This window comes from Protopterus annectens, chromosome 16.part0 (genome assembly GCF_019279795.1).
Source record: "Protopterus annectens isolate FY-2018-M chromosome 16.part0, PAN1.0, whole genome shotgun sequence".
NCBI lineage: Eukaryota > Metazoa > Chordata > Ceratodontiformes > Protopteridae > Protopterus > Protopterus annectens.
Genome location: NC_056750.1, coordinates 590,937,488 through 590,962,895, shown reverse-complemented (window position 1 = coordinate 590,962,895; position 25,408 = coordinate 590,937,488). Strand labels below are relative to the sequence as shown.

Genomic DNA, 25,408 nt, shown 5'->3' with positions numbered 1-25,408 from the left:
TCCTCGGAGGGGCCAAAAATTTAAGGCCACCGAGGAGAGCTCCAACTCCAGCCTGGGACCTTAACTTTGTCTTGGAGAAACTCACTATTCCTCCTTTCGAGCCAGCTGCTACTGCAGATTTAAAACTCTTTTCCTGGAAAACAGCTTTCCTTTTAGCCATCACTTCTGCAAGAAGGGTAACTGAGTTACAGGCCCTTATGGCAGTGGAGCCTTTCATCATCTTTCATGCGGACTCAGAACCAATCCCTCCTTCATGCCCAAGGTGGTATCCAGTGTGACTTTTAATCAGTCCATTCATTTGCCTACCTTCTTTCCTAATCCACAGAACAAAGGGGAATGGCTACTGCACTCCTTAGATGTGCACAGACAACTTACATTCTACTTGGACAGGACTAAACCTCAAAGGAAATCTGAACAACTGCGGGTGGCATTTGCTGCAGGGACAGAGGGGAAAGCTATTTCAAAGCAAACATTTCAAAATGGATAGGCCACTGCATTCATTTCTGATATAAGCACCATGGAAAACCTATCCCACAGGGCATCAGACCCCATTCAACCAGGGCTGCATCTACCTCTACAGCCTTTCTCATGGGCGTCCCTACAAGGGACATCCTAGAATCTGCTACCTGGAGTTCTGTACATACTTTCACCAAGCATTATCATTTGCCACTTTTCTCTAAATCCAGAGCTGGTTTTGCCACTGCAGTCTTTTTGCAGGGCCTTATAGCTGGTCCTAATTCTATTTAAATTCCTCCGCCCAACCTTAGGTTTGGGAATCTACCCAAATGTAATGACTGCAACAGTAAAACATGAAGAACATAGTACAGTTGTGTACACTTGCCATAAATGCAGATGTTAGAGTGAATTCACAGTTTCAGTCCTGGTTACCCTCCCTCCAGCCCCCTTTCTTCTTTTGTCTATACCTCTACTCTCACTTACTATGCTCAAAAAGCTTTTTGGTGTATTTGCTTTTTTGTTGGAGGTATATCCTTGTATTATAGATTTAATGGCTTCCCATTAGGGGGGCACCTGACATCTGCAGCAAGAAAAACTGATGTAATGGTGTCGGCTGCATGTTTTATACCCCTGACGACCTGAAGTCATGGAAAAAGGGACAGCAACCGATGCAGGACCCAAGACTTTGTTAATCAGGCCGAATGAGGGCTACTGCAAACAGATAACCCTGAATGTAATGACTGCAAAAGTGAATACACTCTAACATCTACATTTATGGTAAGTGTACACAACTGTACTTTCTACTCAGTACCTCTCTGCTAACTGCTTTGTATTTGCTATAAGCTGATTACTCTCTATTATAATTTGACCCGAGGGTGGAAACCCACCACCCTCCCCTTCGTTCCCATACCCCCAATATCCACCCATTTCCTCTTACTCTATTATACTTCATACACACATTACACTTGTGACTCCTACTCCATAATGCTCTTAGACAAAACTTATTACTATCTTACAAACACTCATGTTTCTCTCTACCAAATTCCCAACATTCACTTACTCTTTTAGCACTATTCACAGCTACTTTTTTCTCTTTCTCATACTACTTTGTTGCATATACATTCATAGTTAAATCCCACCCTAACAGCATCTATTCTACATTGTATCATCTGCTTTTCCCAAATAAACCCCTAATTCTTCCTATTTTCCCTACATTTTTAAACTGTAGCCTTTCAAACCCTTACATTTCAGAGACAATAGTAGGGCAATGTAACTCCCTTACGTCACAGAAAATGCTTTTTTCCTACCTACCCTATCAGTTTTCAGACTCCACCAACTGTGAATATCTTTCTACCTTGTAACTTCTTTTTCCTTCTTAATTCCTACTTCCCCATTACCTGCCAGCTATAATATACAGATCCCTTTATTTAATCATGCTACTATTCAGCTTATCCTCTATTCTTCTCCTGTCACTGGGCGATCTTTCATCCTATCATGACCCTATAATACCTCTCAGCGTATCTCCAACAATGTCTCAACCACCTATTCATACTTCTTCCCTGCATTTTCTACACATTGCACTAAACCATTTTAATGATGCTTGTCAACTTTACTCCAAATACAGACCATCAACTCAAAACAAAATTAGGTGGAAAAATACTCTCAAAAACAAGCATCAATAATTCCTAAATATAATAAAATCCCTCTAGGAGGAAACATCCATCCTATTCCTGGCCCCACCTATCACAATCCTCCAACCCTGGTAATCTAATTTTTGCTGACTATAGAATTACTGAACTACATGCATAGATTACCCAACATAAACCTGATATTCTCCCTGTAACTGAAACTTAGTTTACACTCAGCATAAACGACTCAGAAATTAGACCACTTGGCTATATCATCCATAATGACCATATAAAGAGGAAGAGTGCTAGTATTGCTTTAATATTTCCCAACTACCACCACATTTCCCCTTACAACAAGCCAATACCAAAATGCAATTCAGCATAGCTTCTTATAACTTTCCTGAGATTAAACAATTGTAAACAAATACTGTTCTTTACATCCCTCCTGGGGATAATACAACTATACTGGAAGCTATTCTACACTGGATATCCATAACACTTCCACAAGAAATACTACTACTAGGTGTTGTGAATGTCAGTTGGTTGGGCATGAACTGTAAATGCCCTACATCTAGCGTGAAGTTATTCATTTTCACACAACTAATAGACACACGTTACAGCAAGACATCACATTCCCTATTAGACTGGATCCTAGTACTGAATCCTATCAAATACACCATCTCGGGTACAATGTCCAACTGTCTCAGTGATAATCTCCCAATCTATACAACCAGATATCTCACACATCCAGTAAAACAGTATGTTTATGAAACACATGCAACCTTTCCAAGTTTAACCCAGAAATAATTACTAACCTATCATCTATTAACTGGAACTTCATAAAAATCCTCCACTTAGACTGCAAATTAATTCAGTACAACTTTACTGAATATCCCAAATAGACTTGTACCTCCTAGAAGGAAGAGACTAAAAACAAATAATGCAATTTGGCTACCCAGAAAGAGCATGCTAATGTAGGACAGAGAAAGAGCATGGAAAGAATGGCAAAAATGTAAAACAATATCTTGAAAACTTTAGAATGCTTCGCAATTGTACTAAAAAGCAAATTAGTGAAGACACAAAATACTATGAAGTAAGAGAGTTAGATTGTTTCAGAATGAGAGCTAACACAACCCTAAAGGTCTGGACAGGCATTAAAGAAATCTTGCATCACCCCCATAAATTCAACCCTAGCCCTTCTCCTAATAACATCACTCAAAACCACAATACAATTTAACTCTTATTTTATAGATAGCATAGCATCTATAACCAAGGTTTTCCCAACATCTAATCCTAACCCTGCCCAGCAGCCATGTATCAGTACATCTACTGTCACCTACAAGCCTCTGCCAACATCCTATATAAAGCTACTCAAACAAAAGCAAACTATGCTCTACTTCAGCTGATCACCTTCCAAGTGAATACATTAAAACAGCAGCTGATAGCATTGCCTACCCTCTCTCAATACTTATAAACAGGTCAATCCAGGAATCCCACGTTCCTTCTCTCTGGAAAAAGTCACACATTATACCTCTGCAAAAGGAGGAAGTTCAACAGACATTACTAACCTTAGACCTATAGTAATCTTATCACCCCTCTCCAAAATTACTTGAAAAATGTATGCAAAAACAACCTCTAAACTACATCTTGCAGGAAGAACTCCTAACCCCCACAATACATGACATTCATCTTTCCCAAACAACTATCACAGCACTTCTAACTATATAGATAGTCAATAAATCTGCAGGTAATGACAAACTAGTCTCCTCCTTATTTCTAGACTTGTCTACAGCTGTTGACAGAGTTTGTCACAGCAAACGTCTACTTCACATGTCCTCATCAGGTCGCTCTCAGCACATCATTCTATGGTTTAAAAGCTACATATCCAATAGGTTTCAGTCAGTAAAATGGCACTCCTTCCTATCGCCATACCTGCTAGTTGCCACTGTACACCACAAGGTTCTATCCTCTAACATTCTCACCAACACCCTCCATACATCAGCCCACCCTAATGCACTATGCAGATGACTCTACACACATCTGCACATCTGACAACATTGCACACCTCCAAAAAAGTATTCATGAAGCTTTAACAGCAACTGAAACATGGTTTTGTAACTCACAGCTCATGCTCAACCTTAAACTCCCAAAACTCCTCTCCCATGAAAAAGCAAAATTAAAACTATTGTCTTGGTAATACAACCATTGAAGTCACTTTTCATGGCAAACTCTTAGGGATGATGGTGGATGATAATCTTAAATATGACCTGCATAAGAAAAACTCATCAAAAAGCTAGGTATGCTTTATGCAGCCAAAAACATTCTCACTGATGCGACTACAGCTACACTTGCCACTACTTATCTCCTTCCACTTCTTTATGGTGCTCCCATTCTTACCAACCTTCAGGCATCACAAAAATCAAGGCTTGAACAATGTTATAACAAAGTTGTTAAATTTGCAGTAAATACCCATTTCAGACCCAACATTGTAAAGCACTAAAAAGTCTAAATTGGTTAGAATTACCCCAACATCTAACATATACACAGCTTCTTGCCACTTATTACCTATAGTCCATCTGCTTGTCCAGCATTAAACATTCTACACAACTATGTTTCTAATCTGTCATTATGATCCAGTGAACAAAAACTCCTGTCTGTCCACAAACCTATCAAATCTTCTGGGTACTGTCTGTACTTGTATCATGTTGCTAAGGCCTGGAACTCCTTATCTCTATCCATCATGTCAATATCCTCCCCTCCTATCATTCAAAATCATTCTGAAACACTTCTTGGCCAAAAGCTGGCTCTGTTCTTACTCAACACCAGGATGAACTATATTTGTAAATGTGGACACATACAGGTTCATACCATACACCACCTCACTTCTATCAATCTCTCTCCCCTGGCCTTGTCTAAATATACCATAAGGCTGCTTTTTTCTCACTCTGTAATGCAATTCCTGTTTGCATTATACTGACTTACCTTTGATTTCTCTATAAACTGGCTAAAATTTCTTTAATTATTAAATCATTGTCATATAACTTGTATGTATTCTTAACCAATGCTTTCATATTATGTCTAATTTGGTATAACTATTTAAACTGCATTTGTTTTTCTGTACTATTTTTGAAGACTATAAAATTATTATTATTAAAATATTTTGTAATACTTTCGAGCTTTTCTCACTAGGCCTCCACTGAAATTGGACTTTCCCAGTAATCAAATGTCAATAAATAAATAAAATAAATGCAAGCTGTGACAATGTTAGGTATTGCCAGCTATGCCGGCAGAAGTAGGGCAGTGGAAGTGTAATTTGAAAGGAATTTGAAATTAAATTACCTGGCTTAGGCCACAAAACTGTATCTTACAGTTCTCAATGCAGCCAGAGACAAAACATTGTTACTAGGAAGCTTTCTGCATTGTCTTTGGGGTGGCCTAATTGCTACTCTGGAAGGGTAGATGTTTGAAATTGTTATACAACTTCCAGGAGCTGCAGCAGATCTTAGCAAAGCTGTGTGTGTATTATTGACATATGTGCTAAATCCTGACAGCTTCTAGCCAAGGGGGTAGCATGGGAACCAGAAGTCAGGTGACCAGATGTATGTGATGTCATTCTGTAATCCATCAATAAAAATATTTTAATACTAGGTGAGACTGAAGTCTCATTTCATGTCTGCTTTTGGAACCTGACAAAGATCCCTCACCTACTTCACCTTGCCCTGCTCTAGTAAGTGACCAGGGAATAGTAATTCTTTAGATCAGTCAGGAAAATATAGTGAGATTAGTTAAATATTGTTTTTCTGTATCTGTGTGAATCTATTCATCTGTGTTATTTTAATATTTCCTGGGGCTGAAACTCTGGTGTTTACTGTAAACAAATATTTAGAATTTGCATATTCTTTTCTTATTTATTATTAAATATATTTAAGCTTTTCATTATGGCTGGTCTTTTAGAGAATATTTTAATCTCTGAGAGTACTTATATATATATATATATATATATATATATATATATATTCAGTGACAGCTTGAACTGCTCCTGAAAGCCTTGCTGTTGGTCAGACTACCATTTGTACTAGTATTAATTTCACTCAGTATAACTGGGTACCCTTACAAGAGTCTTAGAGTAGCTGACTTTGGAGTGTCTGGAGGCAGTTGTAACTACCTTATAGTCTAGGCAGAATGGGGCATAGCTAAGTAAATCTGTGCCAGCCTTTCCCAGGTGTGTGTGAAAAATCATATCTCAGAGTGTGCGCCAGTTGTTGGGAGCAGGAACACGAAGCACTGGTTTCACAGACAGGGTGTTGGAGAACTTGGATTGGACACTCGGCTGAGGTCTCAACTCTATAGCTGTGCCAGTGGGGAGTCTTACTGGAGACCTGGAGGGAGACTGAGAAATCCAGACCCTGGACTGTGTGCTCTTAAGGGAAATAGTGCTTGATGCAGACAGATGCATCTGGAAATACCGAGTTGTATCCATTTTTGTTCCAAGTGAATGTCCCTCTCCAGTGTCAATGGTGAGGATTCAGGCTCCTTGATTACTGGCCTAAAGAAGGGACATCACACAAGCTACATTTTTAATTCCAGGTAACAGAATTCTCAGGAAATTAAGATATCAGTGCTTTTTTGTGGTAAGCTAGGATGGTGTACAAAAATCACATTAGAATTAGGACAAAGGAGGAACTGGAATTCTTACCACAGAACAATATGTAAGCATCTGGACCAAAAGTAGCTTTGTGTTGGATTGAGATGACACAGGAGACACAATGGAAAACTTTGTACAGTGTTAAATGTAAAACTTCTCAATTAAACTTTTCTTTTCTGGAAATATTGCCTAATAAAATGATATGGATAATGACAATTATATAGAAAAGTATTCAAGTAAAAAATAGATAATTTACAAACTCTGTTTAAATACCCAATTAAAAAATGAATGCCAAGTATTTTCCTACAGCATACAAAACAGAAGTCAGGATAGCACAATCATCATTAAAAAGTAATCAAATTTATTGGATTAATTATTTGAAATAGAATCAATCTTCAATCGCTATTATAATGAATAAATGCAAAAGACAAATCTGATTCTAATTAAAAACACAAAGCAACAAATGTTACATAGTTTGCAGTTAACAGGGAAAGAAAGGGACAGAAGTTTTATTAACTTAAGCTATTTTTCTTTAGTTACAAATGGTGACAGCTGCTTCAAACCATCTCTTCTTAAGTTAAATCAAATAAACTTAGAATTGGAAACAAGTTCCAATGATAACATTTGGAAATTTTACTGGGAAGTGACAGATAAATAATGAAAATTTGATAGTGAAATCGACTGGCTCAACAACTGGTAGTATCTACTGGAATTTTTCACATGGAAATACATATACAGAGCATCTGCTATTCCCAATAAAATTAAAAACATTTATAAAACTAAAGACAAAATGTTTGGAGATGTGAAAGGACATTGAAGGCCCACCAGACACATTTTCTATGAATGTGAAAAGCTACGTAAATTTTAGAAAGAAATATAGGTTCATAGGATGATACTAGGCTATTGGCCAAGAGGCCCTTCTAAGCCTAGCCAAGAATTTCACCCATGTTCACACAAAGTCAGCAACTGTTTTCCCTCTCCAGCAGGGACACAGGTGGGATCCCAGAGGGTATCTTTTCTGTTTCTCATCCAGTCATCCAGGTTCCTCTTAGAGAGAGCTACTGAGGCATATGCTTGACATGGAGAGGAATTCTATTCCACAGATGGGGGGAGTCTTTGGGACACAAATCTATCCTGCCAACAAGTTCTATTAATGTCACAGACCAGGTTGAGACCTTGTGTGTGGGTTGCATGAGTGGAGTTTGACTTATGGATATGCAGCAACTCCATCAAGGCTGATTCTGAGATGGCCTTGTATGCCAGACACAGGTCACCTCTGAGCAGTCTGCATGAGACAGAGTAGAGGGGACAGGGCTTTTAGCCTATCTGTATAGGATAGGTGTTTGAGACCCTGGATTTTCCTGGTCAGGAACCTCTGTGGTCTCTCCAACTGCTGCATGTGCTTGGCAAGGTACATGCTGAAGGAGGCAGTGTACTCGATAATGTGTCTGACAAGGGAGGAGTACAGGGGTGTTATGACCTCCTTGTTCCTGGATGAAATATCCTTACTTATCAGGTGGGCCATGTAGAAAGCATTCTATACAACGGAGGCAACATGGTGGTCAATGTCAGGTTATCATCAACCTGGGTGCCCAAGTCCCTTACGACTGATTGTGTGCTTAGTATGTTGTTATTAATGTGATAATTTGTGGGGACACCATTTTTCACAAAGGGGATAATGATGCATTTCTTGGCATTTAGTTTGAGGCCATGCTTGTGGCACCAGTCATTAGTTTGGTTAAGGCTCTCTTGAAGGATGTTCACATCATTAGGGGAATTTATGACAGTTTCCAGCATGCAGTCATCTGCACACCTGGTCAGCCACAGACCAGTGGTTTTGGCTTGCACCTCAGAAAAGTATATCCCAAACAGTAGAGGCCCTAAGATCGATCCTTGGGGCACATCATTTGTTACGGGTCTACTATTAGAGGTGGCTTCCCGTATTTTGACTGAGCAGGTTCTATCAGTGAGCCAGTTAGCTACCCATCTGGTAATAAATGGGTTGATACCTAGCTGGGAGACTATCTATTATGCCCAAGTGGGGAATAGTGACAAAGGCTTTGGCTTGGTCAAGGTAGGCGGTGTGCACCATCGTGCCCTCATCCATGGCTTTGGTGACTGTTTTGAGTAAGATGACCCAGTTTAACAGGCATGATCGCCCTTTGACAAAATCAAACTGTGTGGGATCAAGCGTTTGGAGGTTGACAATGTCCTTGTTAATAATGTCCATGATAATGCGTTCCATGCCCTTACAGATCAGGCTAGTTAGGCTGATGGGCCTATAATTTGCCTGGGTTGGTGGACACTTCACAGTTGTGCAGAGGGATGACAGTGGCAATCCTCCATTCTGCTGGGACGAAGCTGGTGCATAGGCTTTGGTTGAATAGGGTGCAGAGTGGTGCTGAGAGCTCTTCCCTGAGTTCATGTAGGATACAGCCAGGGATGTTGTCAGGTCCCATGGAAGCTGTATTTTTTGCCTTTGAGAGGGCATTAATAACCTGCTCCCTGGTGATGAGGGGAGGGGGGCAGGTGCTGGGGATGTCCTGGTTTACTGATGGAGGACAGGGGGGTGAAATTTTCACTGAACTTGTCTGCCAGTAGGTTGGCTATATCTATGGCATTTGTGTATATGGTATTCTTGACCACCAATTCAAAGCAGACTTGGGAGTTACCTTTGAGATTGCGGATGTATGCAAAGGTGACCTTGAGACTGTCCTTAGTGGATGTGGCCAATCTGGACTCGAAGTCAGCCTTAGAGGATTTCACCAGTGACCTTATTTGCTTCTTCAGACAAAGGAGAGATTACTTCCAAACTTGGCACCTGCTGCTTCTTGGTCCTGGACAGCAATTTTTTTCCTTTTATTACAGATTCTCATTATTGCTGCTGTCTACCAGACAGGTTTATTCTTCCTTAAGGAAGATGATTTGGTCCTGTCAGGTACTGTTGAGTCCATGCAGCTATATAGGTGCTCATACAGTTTTTGGTGCAGGCTTGGACATTGGTGCTTCATTCAACTGAAGGGATGGTGGTTGTGAAGCTGCTTATTCCTTCTTTCAGCAGGGTTGTAGTCAGCTTTGGAAAAGTTTTTTTGTTCGACCCTGGTGGGGGAGGGGTGTCAGGGGAGATGGTGACTAAGAAAATGATTGCTTTATGGTCGGAACTTGCCAAGGAGGATAACACTGTAGGGGTACTACAGTGGCTACTCATGTTGGTTAGTACCAGGGTCCAGGATATTTTCATTTCTTGTGGGGGTGTCGACCAGCTGATCCAATGCATTGGCACTGATGAAGTCAAAGAATCTCTGGGCATTCGTGTTTGAGCTAGAATAGGTCTTCCACTCTATGGTTGGGTAGTTAAAGTTGCCCAGGATCAGGGTAGAGGGTTGAATCTTGATAGATTCAATTAAATCCAAAATAGGTGGAGTGGGTCTCCTGAGTCATGGTTGGGGATTTGTAGCTAGCTATGATTTGAATAGGTGTTTTGTCAACAATTAAATGCACCTGGAGTGTCTCCTGTGTGTCATACTGTTTGACCAGCCTGGAGGTGTATATCTCTGATAAATATTGAAACTCCACCTCCTTTGGCATTGTAGCCTTCTGTTTAGGTTCTGAAAATATGGTAGGCCAAGTAACCTGGTAAGGATGGGGTGCTTTCCACAGCTTTGAACCAGGTTTCAGACTGCACAAATGTCAGCATCTTCCAGGGAGACGAATGCTTGCAATGAGTACAGTTTCCTGTTAAGAATCCTAGGGTTTAGCAGCATGACCTTTAATTTCATTTAGAAGAATTTTATACATTGGTAATTCTGTTCTCATGACTTTGCCTAAAAAAGGCACTATGGGGGAGGCAAGAGCCTTTGCCAGAAGCCTGAAGCCCAGGGGAGGCAGATGAAGGCCATCTCTGGCAAAGCATTGTGATCTGTCAATCACATCCTTCCAGGCTGTCAGGCACTGGGGATCCCCTTGAAATGACACCAGAAACTAAACCGATTGATAAAGTTAATCATTTTGTGTTTGTACTGAACAATCATTCTGGATGAGGGCAGGATGTTACTTAAGGATAGGGACATACCTGCCTGGGGCACATTCAGCGAGCTCAATTATGTCTCTCTTAATATAGTCCAGAGAGGTACGTCTCAAGCCATTCACACCAACATGGATTATGACAGAGTCATAATGGTACCTGTTGAGAGACTTGAGTGCATGAGTGATATGACAGATTCTATCACTTGACAAGCAACTTACTGCGACTTTCCCCTTGTCTAGCCTGGTGAGAGGCACATCTGTGTCTCTCACTATAGAGTCTCCTATGACTACTATGTTGGGTTTGTGGCTGGGCCTTACAGGCTGTGAGACACAGGCATGTGTGGTGGGTTGTGATGTGCATGTGTGCTTTTGCCTTGGAGGTCTCTTGTTTAAGTATATTTTTGTTGAGAACCTCCACATATGTAGGAATGTACTGTACAAGTGTGGGCAGTGTTAGAGGTGCAGTGTTTGTGCAGACAACCTTTTCAGTGCCAAATGCACTGGCTTGTGATTGAGACAGCAAGGAATATAGGTTCTTAATGTAATTGTATCTCTCACATAGTGCTCTTAGGTGGTAGAAATAGAGGGTTGTCAGTGTATATGAGGCAGTTGCTACACTGGCTCAGAATGCCCATATCAACAAGACTAGCAGAAGAAACCACAGGAAATTGTCCATCCATGGTTGTCAGAATCTGTGGAAGACAGGGTAAAGTGGGTACTATCACAATAGAATACCTATAGGTGTGAGTAGGGTTGGATAAAATCACAGTAGATGCAAGGGAGGGCGTCACTTACACAAGAATGCTGGTAAGGGAAAAAATCCAAATGACATACCTCACAATGGGTTAACAGTGCAGCAGCAGTGCGCAACTAGCAAACAAGCACAACACCCTGCAAACACAGCTTTTAAATACCTGAAAAGATGGAAGAATCTAGAAGCTCGAATTACTACCCAATCCTGCTAGCTCCTGCTCTTTCAATCACTCCTGCTAGAGAAGGTTAGGCAACCCTGTTACTCTCAATAACAGCGAAGACCACACTAACAGCAGAAGATGGCTGCCAGAAACACAGGAAACTCAACAAGCAAAATAACCAGTCCTGGATAACAGCAGGCCTCTACCCAGAGTATGCTACTTGACTAGAACACAGAAACCTCACAAAACATGCACAGAAAAGCAAAGATAGAGCACTCACAAACAGAACATGCAACTCAGTATGAAAAAGCAGTTTACAGTTAATTCAATAAAAATGCAATTACAGTAATGAAACACTATCTAGCAATGAAAATACAGTTAGAACAGTATAAAACAGTACAAAAATGCAGTGAAATGGTAAAAAAAGCATTATAGCAGTGCAAAATGTAAAAGATTAGCTGTATACCACAACTACAAGTGTTAAGAAGTGCAATTCAATGAAATATATCCAAGAAATAACATTCTGCTCTAATCTGCTATAATCTTTGTTTAAAAGCAATGTGGTCTCAATTTTATTAATAACAATTCTCCAGTTCTGGAAACTGTTGAAAAATCACAGTATCTATTATGATGGGGTATACTGGCTTTTGATAGAAAAGCAATTATAAGGAATTGGAAATTTCCATTGTTTAAAGAATGTACAGAAGTAATACCGTTGCATGTCAAAAAGAAATGGATGACATAATAGTGTTAAGATCAATATAAAAAATCAAGATTATAAGTACTGGATAAAACTAAAGTCTTTACTACGAAAGCACAACTAATATACAAAGTCACTTTCTGATTAAAGCTGTAACATTGTTTATGTGATAGATATGAAATGTAAATCAAATATTACACACTTTAAACTGTAAATAGTTTGTATATACTGTTTGTGGTTGTAATTTGTTTTGGCTACATCAGAATCAATAAACATTAATGTGAAGGAAAATAAACATTCTAGAACGTATTGGGGAAGAAAAAATACAGTTGTGTAAGTTGAACCTACCATAACAGCAGATGTTCGAATGATCACTGCTGCAATAGCCTTCACTATATGGGTTATATCTTCCAAAGTCTCAGAGCACCTTCAAGTGCCCAAACTGTCAAGCAGATTCAGCTGAGCTAACTAAAAGACAAGTTTGGGTGCAAAGCCATTCAGAGCTTTCCTGCCAGCAAACAGCGAGGCAGAGCCCTGAAATGACAAAGCTAGGAATAATAAAAAATAGATGTCCACACACTGGCATAACAAAAATGTTTTTCATTCTGATCACTGCTGCAGCAGCTTTAGCTATATGGGTAGCTTGCACAGCTAACTATACTTGGGAAGTGGAAGAAAAGTCTAGGACACCTTGGAGAATGGTCCTAGTAAAACATGATCGACACCTAGAGAAGAAATCAGACTTGCACTGCTTTGTAGACATATGTACAGGGGACCAAACTGCAGCTTTTAGAGTCTATCCTTTTCCAAAAAGACATAGAAGCAGCAAGGTTCTTTGTAGAGTGGGGCACTGACACTGCCTGGAATAGACATGTCATTGTGAGTATAACAAAAGGCTATTGCCTTAGACATTTGGAAATGGTCTGTTTTGACACAGGTTGCCCCTTCTTACCTTTACAGGAAATAAACAAATGATGTGACGATCTGAAAGACTTGGCTCTGTCAAGATAGTATTTGAGTTGTCTGTGGACATCAAAGATATGGAGCACCCTTTCTCCTTCATTTTTAGGATCAGGAAAGAAAACAGTGAGATGGACAGTTTTGTTTAAAGGAAACTTGGATACCACTTTAGGCATGAAGGAGGATTAGTTCTTAAAGAAAAAAATGTCCTTGTGGAAAATGAGGTAGGGTTTACACACTATAACAGCTTGCAACTCAAACATGGTATAATGCTGAAATGGCCGATAAATTAACATTGATGGAGGAATAAGAAAGGCCATAGGATAGTAATTCATACAAACATTGTAAAACCACAGAACATAGTAATTCACACATTGTAAAACCAGAGAACAACTGGTCTTGAATAGGTGCTGGTTATGCTGTTGACTCCAAGTAGAAAACATTTTCCATTTGCTAATATAAAATTTTCTAGTAGAAGATTTTCTTGCCTCCACTAGTACCTGCTGCATGACCTCAGAAAACAGGTGCCTAAATGGAATTAAGACTGTATAATCCAGGCAGTCAACTGAAGATGACTGATGTCAGGGTGTACTAAAACACCCTGATCTTGTGCGAGTAGATCCATTACATGAGGAAGCTTGTGGTAATTGCCCTTGGCCATTTCCAGAAGAAGGGAGAAACACAGTTGCCTGGGCCAGAAGGGAGTCACCACAATAATCTTGGGGTATTCTTTTTCAATCTTCAGAAGTACTCTGGATATTAATGGAAATGGTGGAAAGATGTACAGGAAAATTCCTTTAAAAAAAAAAAAAAAAAAAAAAAAAAGGCATCTGTCTCTTCCAGGCCTTCATGCATGGAGTCCAGGAACAGAATTTTGCCAGTTGATATTTCAAACAGGAGGCAAGGATGTCTACTTGAACTGACCACACAGAGATCAAATCTTGAAAGATTCACAGATCTACTTTCCATTCTTGAGGAACCCATTTGATGCTGTTTAGCTTGTCTGCCATGCAGTTTTTCTCTGACGGACTGTAGGATGCCTGTAAAGTGAGTGTGCTCTGTGAGTCTATATCCCAAGCTAACAGGGCTAGTCTGTACAGGGGGTATGACCTGGTTCCCTCTTGTCTGCTGATCTACCACATAACTGTGATATTATCTTTATCCACTTGAAGAGGCTGAGAGGACCAAAGATGGTTCAGAGAAAGGAGTGCCATGATCAAGCCAAGCAACTCCTTGATATTTGTGTGCTTCAGTCTGTCCTTGGTGGCCCACACCCCCTGCACTTTTTCTCTCCCCTGAAACTGCTCTACAAGCAAAGTCCAAACCATTTGTGGCAACCCACTGCTTTGGAGCAGGGAGGGAGAAGGGAAGACCTTGATTTAAGGATATCTAGTCTCCATCAAGTGATTTCTCTTCTGATAAACCCCACTGCTGTTAACTGAAAGATAAAGGATGCTGACACTGAGACTAAAGAGATTTCACATACCACTATCTCTCTCACATGTGGAGTCTTGCCAAGGATATCATGAGAATTATAGAAGCTACGAGACCTAAAATCCTAAGGTATTCCCTCACAGTGACAGAAATCTAAGTAGAAAACCTTAGAAACAGATTTCAATAAATATCTATTTTTTTGTGGAAGAAAAGCTCTTTGAACTGAGGTGTCTAGTTGACATCCCAAATAAACAATCCCATGTTAAGTAGTAAAGAAAGACTTTTGAATGTTCTCTTGGAATCCCAGCTTGTGCAAGAGATCTCAAACACAAGAGATATTCCTGACATTTTGAAAAAGACTCTGCAAAGATAAGCAAGTCATCTAAATATGGAAAAACATGGATACCCTGTACCCTACAATGAGCTAGACACTTTGTGAATACTCTTGTGCAGTGGAAAGCCCAAAGGTGTAGACACAGAATTGATAATGTGATCCAGACATCCAAAACCTTAAGAAACACCTGATGTCTGGATGAAGAGGAATGTGATAAACATCTTTTAAGTCTAGTGTTACCAGAAAACTTGAAAGAGGAAGAAGAGGCAACAGGCTGCAAAGTGACAATTATGAAATTGGGCACTACCAAACACATTTAGGGAAGACAGAATCAGTACTGGTCTCCCAAGCATTTTCTTTGTTTGAGACTAGGAACATCCTTGAATAAAACCCCTTCCCCACATGGGGAGGAGAAACTGTTTCTAGTCATTCCCTGGGGCAGCATGTGATGACGAACATGTGGAAACAAGAGAGTCTGATCTGCAGGATGTGCAATGGCCCCCTTAGAAAGGAAGAATTTCCTTCCATTGCCATCTATAACCCCGATAAATGACTTTCAGAACCCATTTGTCTGAAACAATCGGTTGGCAAAGAGAAAAATGGAGATTCAGGCTTTCTGGAAGAGAAAAAGAACCAGGGTGGGAGCACCTCACGAGGTTTCCTTAACGGGCATTCAGACTTTCTGGAGCGTCCTTGGTTTTGGGAGGATTTGAGACTTTTTTGGAATCTCATTGCCTCTTTTTAAATGTCTGTTTACCTGAACTCTGTTCAGACTACTTATTCTCTTTTTTGATGAAACTGGATGAGAAGGAAAATCCCTTGGGCAATTTAGAAAGAGGAATGAAAAATCTTAGAGATTCCCTGGATCAGCTTGCCCCATTTCATTACACTGTCTGATCCCCTCTGCAGCAGAGGGACTAAACACTAAATCTCTATCCAAGGGACAATTTAAAATCTCATTTTTACATCTGTGACGTTCTGAGAATGCAGCCAAGCAAGATTCCTTAAAGCAGTACCAATAGCCACAGCCCTGGAAGAAGCATCAAGAGAGTCATGCACAAACTGCAAACAAGTAGTGACCTGTAAAACAGAAGAAACTAAGTTATTTGAAGCAGATTTTTTTTTGCAAGAAGAAAATTATATCTATGCACTCACCATAACTCTACATCTGTTTTTGTCTGTTTTTGTCCGTCAACTGATGGGTCTCAGATTAGACATTGGATCCATCCTTGGCCACTTTGACAGACTTTAGACTCTGAAGCTCAAGTTTGTCTCCCTACCCATAATCCCTTCTCTTCTCCTTAGTTAACTCAGATTGAGTTTGCCCTCTACTCAGCTAATCACAATATAAAAGAAGGGGCATCAGCCATTAACAACCTCGGAGGCAAAAGCACAGCATCTACTAAAGGGTAAAACAGGAGAAGAAACAGAGAGAGAACTCTGAAGCCCACATAGCAAAACTAATGTGGAATATCCCCTCAGGGCATACTAGGAGGCAGTCAAATGGAAGGGGAGATTGGTGGGTGGAAAGGTGAGGAAAAATGAAAACAGACAACACAGACGCACAGTTTTGTTGAGTAAATATCGGATGTCTTTATCTTTTCCTCAAATGATGGGACAGTCCCCACCTACAATAATCTTGAATGGTCCTCAAGGAAAGATATTCCAGAGTAGAGCAGAGCCAAAAGCAACTCTCTTTATAGATAAAAAGCCCAGTTTGTAATGAGCTATAAAGGGACTAAAATGTGGATGATGTGGCCATAGATCTCGTGGAGTGTGCTTTAGGATGTTTGGGTAATGACAGTCCTTTACTCTTGTATAAAAAAAGAATGTAATCAGTGAGCCATTTGACTAGGGTCACTTTTGATACTCATTTGCTCAATTTAGCCTTGAAAAAAGAGGCAAACCGTTGTTCTGACTTCCTCTGGTCTTTAGTTTTGTGAATGCAGAACCTGAGTAGTCTATGAAGATGCAATAAATGAAGCATGTATTCTCCCTTGTTAGAAAAAATTTGGAAAGAAGACTGGTAGGTTAATTGACTGGTTAAGACTTGCTTCTGGCATCACTTTAGGCAGGAAGGAAGACTTGGTCTGATGCGATACTCTGTCCTTGTGAAAAATCAGGTAAAGTGGCTGGGAAGAATGTGACTGGAGTATAGACACACATCTAGCTGATGTAATGGTGATTACGAAAAGTGTTTTTCAGGACAAAAACAAATTCTTCCCTGGCTCAAGGTTCAAACTGGGGGGCTGAGACAAAGCTTGGAAGGTAAGTGTAAGGGCCCATGGAGGAATAGGGTCCTTAACTGGAGGATGCAGCAGAAAGGTACCCTTAAGGAAATTTTTGCACAAGTTAGAGAAGTGCGGTTTTCACCTAGGTGAAAATTTGAGATGCCAGTCACTTATATCTTTAACTGTCAAATAACTAGCTCCATTGTTGAAGACTGAAGCCAGGAAATCAAGGATCACTGGAATCGGTGCTGAAAAGTGAACTAAATGTGTCTGATGGGCCCAGATAGAAAAATCTTTTCTACTTGGTTTGTTAACTCTTTCTGGTATAGGCTTTATGAGATGACATAGGGATCTGGCAGAATGGAGGAAGAAAGCCTGGAACTTCAAGTCATCACTGGAAGTGCAGAAACCATATGGGCAGCTTGAAAGACTGTATGTCCAGGTGAGGCAATTCGGACAGGTGAGACAGAAGGTCCGAACAGGATCCAGCACCCAGGGAAGGTGAACTAGGTGAGGCTATAGGAAGGGAAACCACACTTGGCGAGGACAGAATGGGGCAATGAGGATAACCTTGCTCTTTCACACTAGTGCTTTATGAATAAACTTGGGGGTTAGAGGAGGTGTATGGTAGATCGAAGAGGCCAGTCGTTAACTAGAGTGTCTCTTGGTGACTCTCCCTTCAGGGGAATCCGGCCAAAGCACCTGCTGCAAAAGAAAAGCAAAAAGGTTACAGCATGATTGACTCCACTGGCAGAATACATTTCTGCCACTGAGGGACTACTATGGACTGGCTCAGTTTGTCTGCTAGCATGTTGATTTTCCCTGGGATATGTGTTGCCAATAAAAAGTGGCCTGAAGAGACTGTCCATTGCCAAACTCTCACTGCCTCCCAACACAGTGGGTAGGACCGGGTAACACCCTGTTTTGTTGACGTACCAGACCACAAACACTGTCTGTCTGAACTGCAAGGGAGAATATCTTGAAATGCCTGCAATGCCAATAGCACTGCTCTCATTTCTATAATACTGATGTGAAAACAAGCCTCTGTCTGGCACCATGTGCCTTGGACTGTCCTTCCCAAGTAATGCCACTCCACACTAGCTGGGAGGCATCAGTAGTCAGTATGGCCTTAGGCACAAGAAGAGTGAAAGGGTGGCCCTAAAAGACAACTTCAGTATGAACCTACCATGCTATGTGATGCTTGCAAACGACTGCTACAAATGGAAGATGTCAGTGGATGGTGTCTTACTGACCACTGTACCACTAGAGTCCAATGTAGCACCCTCATGTGAAAATGAGCCAAGGATACCAGCACTATGGAAGCTGCCATCGAACCCAGTAGTTGCAAGATTAAGCTGGCTGGAGGTGAATGAAGAGAACAGATGTGTAAAGCCTGCTTTCATAGTGTTTAATCTTGTCTGCAGAAGACTTGCTACTTATGTTCAGGTATCTAAAAGGGCCCCAATAAACTTCACAGTTTGCATAGGGCACAGCTGAGACTCGTACCTCTCAATTTCTGAGGGCAAGAAATCTGGACAAAGTCTAAAATAATAAAGAAGAAATCACACCGCTACTCCACAGCTATTCCAAGTATGAAATGTTTTATTAAAATATATTAAAAGTGCTTTTAAAGCTTTCCCAAGTGCTTGGTTAACCACCAAACAGTCGCACTCCTTCTCAGTGAGCACGTTATTGCATTTAAGCACAAATGTTCATCTTGCGATAAAGCTGCTAAAAACAACCGTTGCCATAAAAATCTTCAAATGTGTATAATACACTTCTTGATACTTGTAACAAGGGCAAATTGTTGTTCAAATAAAGTGCTGTGCTCAATAAATGGAGCCAAATGTGCTTACAGTTTCTGCCAATGCTCCACATTCGCTCACAATGCGATGCGTTTAAAAAGACGCTAGCGTTTTCTTGTTCTGTTGAACACTAGACTGAAATTTTACGAATGTTAGCCAAACTGCATTTCAAACATATAGTGGGAAACAATTCTCAAGCATAAAATGCTCTAAAGCGAATAATTCAACAAGTTCTCCTTCAACATATAGTTTAAAGAGTTCTCCTCCTGTTCGAATATAGATATAACGTCCCAAATAAACATGTGATAAGCGCTTTCGGAAAATCCTTCATCAGATCATACTGAACAGGGACACCATTACTTGTATATATACCAATACTTTATCCAATAAAATTCAAAGTAACAGACTCCTTCTTTCTCTCTTCTCCATCCACTTAGCTCCATAGTTCAATGACACACCTACCCCTCATCCAGTGGTAGGTCTCCTTGCCTTGAGCATTGGTTTGAGTGGAATAATTGCATTCAAGCCAGGGGCTTGATCAGCCCGTAGGTTGATTATCCATTTAGTTTCACAAACTAACGTTTTATTGACAATATCTCCTCTTTTAATGTTGCTTAATATCTTCTCAATTACTTTGAAAGCAAAACCACGGTTAGGAAATGTTGATATATGTATCGCCAAAGCGTTATGAACGTCTCCTCTTCTAATGTCTGCTAGATGTCTTAATATTCTTTTCCTAAAATTCTGGTTGGTTTTTCCAACATAGTAGGAAGGACATTGTGTGCAGGTAGCCAAATAAACAACATTTTTAGTGGCACATGTGGCCTTGCAATTAAAGATGAAGTCTCTATTCATTGCCGGACATCTAAAAGTGTTGTTACTATCAATATGCCCACAGGCAGAGCAATTCCCACATTGAAAAGTTCCTTTCTTTCCTATTACAATAGGTTTTGGGAAGCCATCTTTCGTACATAGGAGACTGAGGTTTTTCTTGTTTTTATAACTAAATTACAGTTTATCTCCTACTATAGAGCACAATCTAGAATCCTGAATAAGAATGGGCCAAAATTTCCTGATTATCTCTCCGACTTATCCATTGCCTGCACTATATGTAACACAACCATGTATAAGGTGAATTCTTTTTCTCAGATGCTACTTGATTTTGTCTATTTCTCATAGTAGATTCACATATATTCATTTCAACATTTCTCCTTGAGTATCCTCGTGCTTGTAGGCAGTCCTGTAAGTTAGTCACCTCTTGTTGAATTACAAATTCCTGTGTGCATCTCTTATTAATTCTTGTAACTTCATTCTTCATGATATTATTTGTAACATGTCTTGGGTGCATACTACTTTTGTGAAGGTAATGATTCCTCCAAGTAGGTTTTCTATGTAGTGTTGTTTCTATTAATCCCCTTTGATTCAATTTTACATTCAAATCTAAAAAATTCACTGTGTCACATGATATTTGGCAAGTGAACTTCAGAAATGATGTTGTCCCATTCAAGTATTGTTGGAATAACAAAAAGTGAGCTTCATTCCCTTTCCATAAAATAAAAAGGTAGTCTACAAAACGGCCATAATTTCACACACTGTAACCAGGGATTAAACTCACTTAGAATATACTTGCTTTCCCACTCTGAGAGGACAATGTTTGCGTAACTGTTGGCACATGGTGTCCCCATCGCAACTCCCCATCGTTGCCAATAAATAGAATTTCCATAATGAAACAAATTCGTATTCAATATGATTTCCAAGAGGGAACATATTAAAGTCACATCAATATTATCCCTTCTTTCTTTTGCAATAATCTTCTTCACTGCTTCCACTCCAATGTCATTGGGTATTGACGTAAATAGGCTTGTGATGTCCATGGTAGCCAGTAACAGATTTTCTCTTTCTGTTATAGCGTCTATGGAATGTGTTAGCTTTTCCAAGAAGTTGTCTGTATCTCTAAGGACACTGGGAATATTCAATAGAACAACTTTGAGATTTTTCTCTACGAAAAGTGACAGATTCTGTCAACCATCCTTGCCCTGATACTACAGGGCGTAAGGGTGGATTTAAAAATATTTGTATTGACACTCCATTAGAACAAGGAGATGAACATATTGAAATAGGCAATCCGTTGGAGGTAACTAACAAATCTATGGACATAGGCACCCTTCCCAAGAAAGGGGTGAATCATATAACATTGAATCAGCATCTGCCGGTTTTCCTGAAGCAGACTTTTTACAGGAACCCCAGGGCAATGAATCAGGACAGAAAACGAAAGAAAACAATGAACTAAACAAGAGTTCATTAGTCATTAATCTCTCAACATATTCTTTGAAGAAGAATGAAATAAGTTTATTAGAGAGAGGTTTAACTTTCATTCCCTCTCTAAAGTCTGATTTGAGCGAATTTGCTTTAGATACAAGATATTTTGCACGGAATGCAACTTTAAAAAGTATTTTTGGGAACAAAGAACAAGAGACATCAAAACTCAGAAAACTTAGTACCTTTGTACCTACTAACCTTCCAGCAGTGGAATTATTTTCTCGCATGTGTATAGATGCAGTAGAGCAATTAAGAATGAGTAAAGATGTTCATCATCACAATTTAACATCTCAGGAAAGACAAGCACTAATAGATTTACAACATAATGATGAGATAGTGATAAAACCAGCAGACAAAGCAGGAGCTATTGTAATCCTTTCATCTGAATGGTATAGAATGAAAATATAGGATATGTTAAAAGATCTAGTGACATATCAGGAAATTGACGCTCTAAGCCTAGAGAGGATGGTTAACAAGACCCAGGACATTTTGTACTCAATGCTTATTGAAGGCAGCATAACAAATGAACAGTACCATTTTTTAAAGGTAGATCATCCAATCGTTCCATCTATAAGTGGAGTACCTAAGGTACATAAAGATCCTTTAAATCCACCCTTATGCCCTATAGTATCAGGGCAAGGATGGTTGACAGAATCTGTGTCACTTTTCGTAGAGAAAAATCTCAAAGAAGTTCTACTGAGAATTCCCAGTGTCCTTAGAGATACAGATGACTTCTTGGAAAAGCTAACACATTCCATAGATGCTATAACAGAAAGAGAAGATCTGTTACTGGCTACCATGGACATCACAAGCCTATTTACGTCAATACCCAATGACATTGGAGTGGAAGCAGTGAAGAAGATTATTTTAAAAGAAAGAAGGGATAATATTGATGTGAATTTAATATGTCCCCTCTTGGAAATCATACTGAATACGAATTTGTTTCATTATGGAAATTCTATTTATTGGCAACGATGGGGAGTTGTTATGGGGACACCATGTGCCAACAGTTACGCAAACATTGTCCTCTCAGAGTGGGAAAGCAAGTATATTCTAAGTGAGTTTAATCCCTGGTTACAGAATGTGAAATTTTATGGCCGTTATGTAGACTACCTTTTTATTTTATGGAAAGGGAATGAAGCTCACTTTTTGTTATTCCAACAATACTTGAATGGGACAACATCATTTCTGAAGTTCACTTGCCAAATATCACGTGACACAGTGAATTTTTTAGATTTGAATGTAAAATTGAATCAAAGGGGATTAATAGAAACAACACTACATAGAAAACCTACTTGGAGGAATCATTACCTTCACAAAAGTAGTATGCACCCAAGACATGTTACAAATAATATCATGAAGAATGAAGTTACAAGAATTAATAAGAGATGCACACAGGAATTTGTAATTCAACAAGAGGTGACTAACTTACAGGACTGCCTACAAGCACGAGGATACTCAAGGAGAGATGTTGAAATGAATATATGTGAATCTACTATGAGAAATAGACAAAATCAAGTAGCATCTGAGAAAAAGAAAAATAATTCACCTTATACACGGTTATGTGTTACATACAGCACAGACAACAGAGAAGTCAGAGAGATAATCAGCAAATTTTGGCCCATTCTTATTCAGGATTCTAGATTGCGCTCTATAGTAGGAGACAAACCGCAATTTAGTTATAAAAATAAGAAAAACATCTCCTATGTACAAAAGATGGCTTCCCAAGACCTACTGTAATAGGAAAGAAAGGAACTTTTCAATGTGGGAATTGCTCTGCCTGTGGTCATATTGATAGTAACAACACTTTTAGATGTCCGGGAATGAATAGAGGCTTCATCTTTAATTGCAAGGCTACATGTGCCACTAAAAATGTTGTTTATTTGGCTACCTGCACACAATGTCCTTCCTACTATGTTGGAAAAACCAACCAGAATTTTAGGAAAAGAATATTAAGACAAATAGCAGACATTAGAAGAGGAGACGTTCATAACGCTTTGGCGATACATATATCAAAATTTCCTAACCATGGTTTTGCTTTCAAAGTAATTGAGAAGATATTAGGCAACATTAAAAGAGGAGATATTGTTAATAAAACAGAAGTTTGTGAAACTAAATGGATAGTCAACCTACGGGCTGATCGAGCCCCTGGCCTGAATGCAATTATTCCACTCAAACCAATGCTCAAGGCAAGGAGACCTACCATTGGATGAGGGGTAGGTGTGTCATTGAACTATGGAGCTAAGTGGATGGGGAAAAGAAAAAGAAGTTGTCTGTTACTTTGAATTTTATTGGATAAAGTATTGGTATATATACAAGTAATGGTGTCCCTGTTCAGCATGATCTGACTAAGTATTTTCCGAAAGCGCTTATCACATGTTTATTTGGGACGTTATACCTATATTCGAACAGAAGGAGAATTCGTTAAACCATTTGTTGAAGGAGAACTTGTCGAATTATTCACTTTAGAGCATTTTATGCTTGAGAATTGTTTCCCACTATATGTTTGAAACGCAGTTTGGCTAACATTCGTAAAATTTCAGTCTAGTGTTCAACAGAACAAGAAAACGCTAGCGTCTTTTTAAACGCATCGCATTGTGAGCAAACTTGGAGCATTGGCAGATACTGTAAGCACATTTGGCTCCATTTATTGAGCACAGCACTTTATATGAACAACAATTTGCCTTTGTTACAAGTATCAAGACGTGTGATATACACATTTGAAGATTTTTATGGCAACAGTTGTTTTTAGCAGCTTTATCGCAAGATGAACATTTGTGCTTAAATGCAATAACGTGCTCACTGAGAAGGAGTGGGACTGTTTGGTGGTTAACCAAGCACTTGGGAACGCTTTAAAAGCACTTTTAATATATTTTAATAAAACATTTCATACTTAGAATAGCTGTGGAGTAGCAGTGTGATTTCTTCTTTATTTGAATATTTTTGGTCACCGCTACTTTGTCAGTGGGCAGTACATTTTAATACTAAAAGTCTAAAATAATGGGGGAACAAAAAAGTACAGTTTTGTACCTACCATAAATGTAGATGTTCGAAGATCCACATTGCTGCAGTCCTTACACTTGGGTATAGCGCTGTCCTCGGTCGGCCCGAATACCAAAGTATATGGCTGACGCCGGTCATGGCGCATTAAACTGACGCCAGGACGTCAGGGTATAAATGCGCATGACCGACGTCATATCCTCAGTCTTTTCTTGCCCCAGATGTCAGAAGACCCTAAACAGGGTAAAATCAAAAAATTACCAAACACTAAACACCCCCACACCCAAACTATGTACAACTTCTAACAATTATCTAATAAAGTACTAACCTAACCACACAACCACCCCTAAACACAGAGGGGACGGAGGGAGGTAAATTGGACTGCAGCAATGTGGATCTTGAACATTTACATTTATGGTAGGTACAAAACTGTACTATGTTCTTCATCTCACATTGCTGCAGTCCTTACACTTGGGTAGATTCCCAAAGCAGAGGTAAGGGAGGATGGCAAATCAAATAGAAGCAGGAGCTGTCAAAATGCCCTGTAGAATAGCAGTGGCAAACCCAGCCCTAGATTTAGAGTAGAGGGAAGGTGGTAGTGCTTAGAGAAAGTATGTACTGAACTCCAAGTAGCTGCCTCCAAAATGTCCTTAGTTGACACCCCTTAGAAAGCCTGTAGATTTGCCAGTAGCCCTAGTTGAATGATGTCTTATCCCTGTTGGGATCTGCTTGCCATGCTGAGAATAACAAAAGAAATGCAAAACCCAATCCATTTAGAAAGAGTTTGCTTTGACACAGGCTTGCCCTGAGTACCTAAAGCAAAAGAAACAAACAACTGTTGCGACTGCCTGAAACCCTTAGTCCTATCTAAGTAGTAGCGTAACTGTCTGTGCACGTCCAAAGTATGCAAGATCTTTTCCCAGCTGTTTTGGGGGTCTGCATAAAAGGTAGGTAAA

General features: G+C 39.7%; 1 protein-coding gene across 2 annotated transcripts in view; it reads right to left on the bottom strand.

Annotated features, from left to right (window-relative positions):
• DPP7 (dipeptidyl peptidase 7) overlaps window positions 1-25,408 on the bottom strand; it is a 2,619,404-nt gene that overhangs the window by 1,651,510 nt on the left and 942,486 nt on the right. The gene's annotated exons all lie outside the window — the stretch shown is intronic.